We start from the raw sequence: 6,930 nt of genomic DNA on the forward strand, positions 1-6,930 counted from the left end.
TCTCCTCTCCTCCTTCCCGAAACTCCTGCGTCCCGGGCCGCCGCCTTAGCCATGTCCGGCTCGCCTAGACTTGCAGAGTTTCTAAGTGCTAGCCAAACACACTCGTGGCGTAACTCAGCGACTCCACAGTGCCACTTGGTAGGTGCGGAAGAAATCTGGACCGAACTCTCAGGGGTTCGTGTCATTTAAGCCGTTCCGGGTTCAGGGCACGTGGTCAGTCAGACTCCTTGCAGCCTTTTCAGTTACACTCTGCCCACCTTGGTTTGCCTCTTAGTCGTGTTTTAAAGATAAAAGTTTTTCGTTTGATTTTAACACTGGCCCTCTGCTAAGGATGCAAAAGCATTCTGTTGACTTTTTGGGGGGGGGGTAGGGGTGGGGCGGAGGGGTAGGGTTGAGGGCTGGAGGAAGAGGACATAGAATTTACAAAGCCTTTCTGCTCCTTGGAATCACTTGGATTCGGCCAATTTCATGTAATTTACAAAAAAAATCCTCGCTAAACTGTTGTGGAATCTAAAAAGTAGTAAGAACGATTGCTTCTGCAAAAACGGTGACTCTTCATGTGGAAATCAGAAATATATTGTGCAGAAAAAAGTATTCGCACAAAGAGTGAGCTAAACAAATGGACCTTGTTCCATCCAGTCGGAGGATTTTGAAAATGGAAGAGGAAAGTCAGGTTGGAGAAGCTGAGAATATTGCCTGCAGGAAAGTCTTGTACTTGCTTTTTTTTTTTTTCTTATTCTACTTTTTTTGTTTCTTATCTTTTCGTTTCTTTTAGCGTGTTTTTTTTAAATCAAGTGATATGTTGTAGTCATTCTCTGATGTGATTATTCTGCTGTTTTATAATTGAATGTTCACCTCACCAAGAATTTTATTGAATTCTGGGGTGTGTTGAGAAGTTGCTATCAGACTAGGTTCAAGTAAGGTACACAATATAATGTTACTCCATATTCATTCATTCAAATACATTTAAATAACCTTTTGGGGTGGCAACATAAAGAAAACATCTCAAATAGGAATATATATGTGAGAGCTCTGTCCACTATGTGAAGTAGCTATTAACATAGGACTAATTTTTAAAAATCACTTAAAAAAATAATCATTGAAAGTACAAGTGAAGTGCTCAACTTGTTTATAATCAAGATTATAATTTCACAATTAGCTTGCCCAAGTTCTTGATTGTGAGGTTCAGAGAACTTGATTGTGGACTTTTGAAATAGTTACACAAGATTCCAGTGTCTTAAGAAATCATATATCAAGATGAAGTTCTGTAATTTGTAAGCAAAGACTAATGTTAATAGCTTTAAAGAAATATCTATAATTGACCATTGTGGCTGAGAACTCAAATTGCCTAAGTCATCTATATGAGTCCACAGTAGAAGTCAAGTGATGTGACATTGTCATTTGATGAGTAATATTTGTATTGAAAAGATTTGACCCCAGAGGAAGGATTTTTGACAAATTAAGGGAATGTCTAAAAGATTTAGAAATGAAATTTGAACTGGAATATAACAGAGAGGATCATAGTGTCATAAAGTGAAATATTGTTGAGTTTACCCTGAATTGTTGGAAAATCTCTCTTTTTAAAATACTTAAGCAGAAGAAATGACCAAATTATTTGTAACATTACTTATAAGTTGTGGTCTGGATCCTTTATCACTCCAAATTCAGGGAATCTTAAGAAACAACATTATTAAGAGTAGAAACCAGTTCTTTGTATCAGTTTGAGGGGTGAACTTAAATAATTTGAAGAACCAGCAGAGATGACACTTGAAGAAATAGAGTTAAATTGTGCTTAAAAAATAGGTTTGTTCAACCAAGATTAGGAGTTTAGAATTAATTGGTAAACAGTACAAATAAGTTTTCTCCCTTACAGAATTGCTTACTTGGACCTGTGCACCCTTCTTTAAATAAAAGCAAGTAGCAGGCAGTATTAAGGAGGCATCACCTACTTTCTAGAACTAGTGTTCATTTAACATATTCCTCTCCATAAACAAGTGAATATTTTAAGTATTATATAGTAACTAGAGGCCCAGTGCACGAATTCGTGCACCAGTGGGGACCTTCGGCCTGGCCTGGCCTGGCCTGCAGGATCGGGCCGAAACCGGCTCTCCGACATCCCCCGAGGGGTCCGGGGTTGCAAGAAGGTGCAGGCCAGGCCGAGGGACCCCACTGGTGCACGATCAGGGAGGGTTCCAGGGCGTATCCAGCCCATCTCGCTCAGTCCCGATCCGCTGGACCCTAGCAACAAGCTAACCTATCGGTCAGAGTGTCTGCCCCCTGGTGGTCAGTGCATATCATAGTGAGCGGTTGAGCGACCTTTGCATATCATCAACATATTACGCTTTGATTGGTTGAACGGACAACCAGACACTTAGCATAGTAGGCTTTTATTATATAGAGTGTGCATTGAGTTGATAGTATATTTTTATCCTTGTTATTCTTAAGTCTCTTCAGTGACTATGTTTAATTTCTCCTCATATTTTAGATTCTGAGAGGCATTTTTCTGTATTTTCCCACAGTAACTGGCATGTTGATCAGATATAAGCTTTTCTAAACTTAAAAACAAAAGCTTGGCCCAGCTGGGGTGTCTCAGTAGTTGAGCATTGATCTATGAACTAGGAGGTCATGGTTCTATTCCCAGTCAGGGCCTATGCCCAGGTTGCCAGCTTAATCCCCAGTGTGGGCCATGCAGGAGGCAGCCTGTCAATGATTCTCTCTCATCATTGATGGTTCTATCTCTCTCTTCCTCTCCCATCCTCTCTTGGAATCAATAAAAATATATTTTAAAAAAAGTTTGGAAAACTCCCGAAATACAGGTTCCCTTTGCAATCAGTAAAATATTCCAGACAACAGATTCCTTAGTCTAATTAGGTTTTTAAGACCGCTATCCATTAGTTGGCCCATATTCTAATTTGTCTCCTTTATCTCTTAACCAAGAGCAAGATTATCTCTTCTCTAGGTTGCTCCTGTAACATTCCCACTCAAGTGAATAATGCTGATGTCCTTAGGCCCTTAGCAGATGGGTTTAGCCAGTTTTAACAGGGAAAGATTGTTTGGGCTGTCATTTGATGCCATACTCCCTGTATTTCTTAGAAGAACAAAGAGATCCTGTGAAAGTGGAGCTTTAGTTGTTTGAAAGTCACTGTAGCAAGTACTCAAAAGAAGATTGTTAACAAAGGTGGTCAGTTTGTACTAAAACAGAGAACAGTTATTGTTGGGGAGCAGTAGAGAATGTAATCTGTAGGATTTAGTTTGAGCGTAGATACATTTTGCGTTTATCCTGGCATAAATATTTTGCATTCATTGGAGTTCATAAAAAATGATTGATATTTGAAATAAAGTGGAGAAGATGGATGCAAAGAGATGTAAGCATATTTCCAAAGCCAAGATATTTTATAGCTTCAAACCCAAGAAAGCACTCTGAGCTCTTCTTTTTAGTTTTTAATGGAGAGGATATTTCTCTAGGAAGGAAAGAAAAAGGATCACTAATCAGTTAATGGGTTAGATTTTTAAAATATCTTTATTGAGATATAATTCATATACCATACACTTTAACCCATTTAAAGTACAATTCAAGATTTTTATCATAGTTACAGGGTTGTACAATCATCATTACAGTCTAATTTTAGAACATTTTCACCCTCCTTAAAAGAAACCCTGTACCCATTAGCTGTCAGCCCCGAACCCCAAACCCCTTGAGTCCTAGTCAACCTCTAATTTACTTTCTGTATACATTTATCTATTCTGGATATTTCATATACATGGAATCATACAATATTTGTCCTCTTGTGATTGGCTTCTTTAGCACACATTTCAAGGTTCATTTTAAGTGCTTTTTCTCAGAATTGCTTTGACTATTTGGAGTCTTTTGTGTTTCCATACATATCTGATGACTTTTTTTCTTTTCTTTAAAAAAATGCCATTGTAGTTTTTGATGGCGATTGCATTAGATCTGTGTGTTGCTTTGGATAATATGGCCATTTTAACCATGTTGATTCTTTTTTTTTTTTCTTTTTTCTTTTTTAAAATATATTTTATTGATTTTTTACAGAGAGGAAGGGAGAGAGATAGACAGTTAGAAACATCGATGAGAGAGAGAAACATCGATCAGCCGCCTCCTGCACATCCCCCACTGGGGATGTGCCCGCAACCCAGGTACATGCCCTTGACCGGAATCGAACCCGGGACCCTTCAGTCCGCAGTCCGACGCTCTATCCACTGAGCCAAACCGGTCTCGCCCTTTTTGATTCTTCTAATTCATGAACATGGAGTATCTTTCCATTTCTTTGTGTCTTTTTCAGTTTCTTTTAATAATGTCTTGTAGTAGTCAGTATAAAGGCCCTTCACATCCTTTGTTAAGTTTATTTCTAGGTGTTTTATTCTTTTTGTTGTAATTGCAAAAGAAAATGTTTTTTTTTTCTTTCTTTTTCTGTGATTTCATTGTTAGTATAAAGCAGCGGTTCTCAACTTGTGGGTCGTGACCCCTTTGGGGGTCGAATGACCCTTTCACAGGGGTCGCCTAAGACCACCGGAAAACACATATATAATTACATATTGTTTTTGTGATTAATCACTATGCTTTAATTATGTTCAATTTGTAACAATGAAATTGGGGGTCATCACAACATGAGGAACAGTATTAAAGGGTTGCGGCATTAGGAAGGTTGAGAACCACTGGTATAAAGGAACACATTGGATTTTGTACAGTGATTTTATATCTTGCAACTTTATAGTATTTTTTTATTTTTTCTAAAAGTTTTTTGTTAGAGTCTTTAGGGTTTTCTATATAAAGAATCATGCCATCTGCAAAAAGTGGCAGTTTTACTTCTTCATTCCCAACTTAGATATCTTTTATCTTCCCTAATTGCTCTGGATAAGACTCGCAGTATTATCTATAAAATCTGTACAATAAAAGCCCAGTGACTGTTGTGGCAGAATGATCAGAATGACCGGTCACTATGATGTGCACTGACCACCAGGGGGCAGATGCTCAACACAGGAGCTGCCTCCTGGTGGTCAGTGTGCTCCCACAGGGGGAACGCTACTCAGCCAGAAGCCAGGCTCACAGCTGGCGAGTGCAGTGGGCGGTGGCGGGATCCGCTCCCACCTCTGTGGCAACGCTAAGGAGCAGTGAGCCTATTGGGTAAGGGTCAGTGAGCAGTTGAGGTGCAAGGAGTGAGGGGTCCCGGACTGCGAGAGGGATTCTGCCTGCTGGCTTAGGCCTGCTCCCCGTGAATTTCATGCACCGGGCCTCCATATTGAATAACAGTGGCGAGAGTGGGCTTACTTATCTTGCTCCTGATCTTACGGGTAAAGATTTCATTTTTTCACCATTGAGTATATTGGTGCTCTGGTTGAGGCTTGAAAACATAGATTATCTTCACTCTCTCTTTGAACTGTATTGCATTATTCCCAGAGGAGGAAATGGAGACTTAAGTTAATGACATCCCTTGTCTTCAGTTTCATAGCTAGTGGGTTACAGAATCAGGATTTGAAATCAAGTTGTCTATTCTGCAACATCTACATGCTGTGTGTATTGGTGATTAGCTTACAGATTGCATAGTATGTGGAGGTGGATTCCTTAATACCTAGAAACTTTATTGCTTTTTGATTGAAGGCACACTTTCAAGTTTGCACATGTTTGGTGTTTCTGGAAGTATTGCAAAATAGCTACTTGATTTTAGAATCAAGTAGGTCAGTATTTTCTTCAGATTTGCAACCATGAATCTTGTTGCTGCCTGAGAAAACTTGGAAAGACACTCAGGTGCTCAGTGTATGGCTGGACCTGACCTTGATGCTGTTTTCTGTTTATCACTCTGGCATTCTCAAATAGATTTAGCGACTCTCTGGAGGCCCATCTTGGTAAATGTAATGTGTTCCCTGTTGACATTCGGGAAACTCTAGGGTACCTGTTCTTGCTGGTGAGCTAATGTTGATCATAGTAGAGATTTTTTTTTTGTTTGTCTGTTTTTTAAAACTGTTGTTTTTTCTGTTTGTTTTGTTTTCAAAAAGTGGACAGCTGTAGGAGGGCACAGAAACAAATGAATTTAGTTATAAAAATTCTGAAAGATATTTATTCATTTGTACTTTATCTCTGAAAACAGAGTCCATGGACCTAAATGGAACAAGATCTCCAGATGGGAGTTAGCAGGGTGCCCTTAGAGCACTAGTGCTAGAACTGTGTAAGAAGCAGCAGATGCAGCTGGAGAATCCGATCTAAAAGCATGCCTTGCCCGGCTGGAGTGACTCAGTTGGTTGAGTGTTGTCTTGTGCACTGAAAGGTTGTCGGTTTGATTCCCAGTCAGGGTACATACCTGGGTTGCGGGTTTGGTCCTCCATTGGGGCATTTGCAGAAGGCAACCGATTGATGTTTCTCTCTCTCTCTCTCTCTCTCTCTCTCCCTCTCTCCCTCCCTCCCTCCCTCCCTCTCTCTAAGCATGTCCTTGGGTGAGGAATAAATAAATAAATAAAAGCATGATCTTACTTGGAGGAAAAACTGAGGAGGAAGGTTTCCTGGAATTAGAAGTTCAGCCTCTGTCCTCTGAACTAGAATATCTCCTTCACCCATACACCCTCCCACCAGTCCCCATTGTCTCCCCCCATCCCCACTTTTTCTGTTCTTCTCCTTCCTTTCTGTGCAATGTCCAGTTTCCTATTTGGAGGTCAAACTTGAGGCCTTGGAGACTCAAACCTAGACTTGAATTCTAGGTCCTGTACTTATTAACATTGAGTCAGGTAGTAAATACCTCCCAAAATGTTAATAATACTAGTGCCTGTTTCATAGGATTATTGTGAAGGGTAAATGAGAAGAGAACACTTATTTTATGTAAAATAGATAGTGCAGTGCCTGGCACATTAACTGCATAATAACTTATTATTATATATATTATTATATATTATAACATATATTTATATTGTCAACCATTGGTC

The 6,930-nt window shown here is 39.5% G+C and overlaps 1 protein-coding gene across 4 annotated transcripts in view; it reads left to right on the forward strand.

The window, feature by feature from the left end:
* The window catches only part of HSD17B12 (hydroxysteroid (17-beta) dehydrogenase 12), a 134,320-nt gene that overhangs the window by 414 nt on the left and 126,976 nt on the right, over nt 1–6,930 (forward strand). The gene's annotated exons all lie outside the window — the stretch shown is intronic.

Source organism: Myotis davidii, unplaced genomic scaffold, assembly GCF_000327345.1.
Source record: "Myotis davidii unplaced genomic scaffold, ASM32734v1 scaffold265, whole genome shotgun sequence".
NCBI classification, from domain to species: Eukaryota; Metazoa; Chordata; class Mammalia; order Chiroptera; family Vespertilionidae; genus Myotis; species Myotis davidii.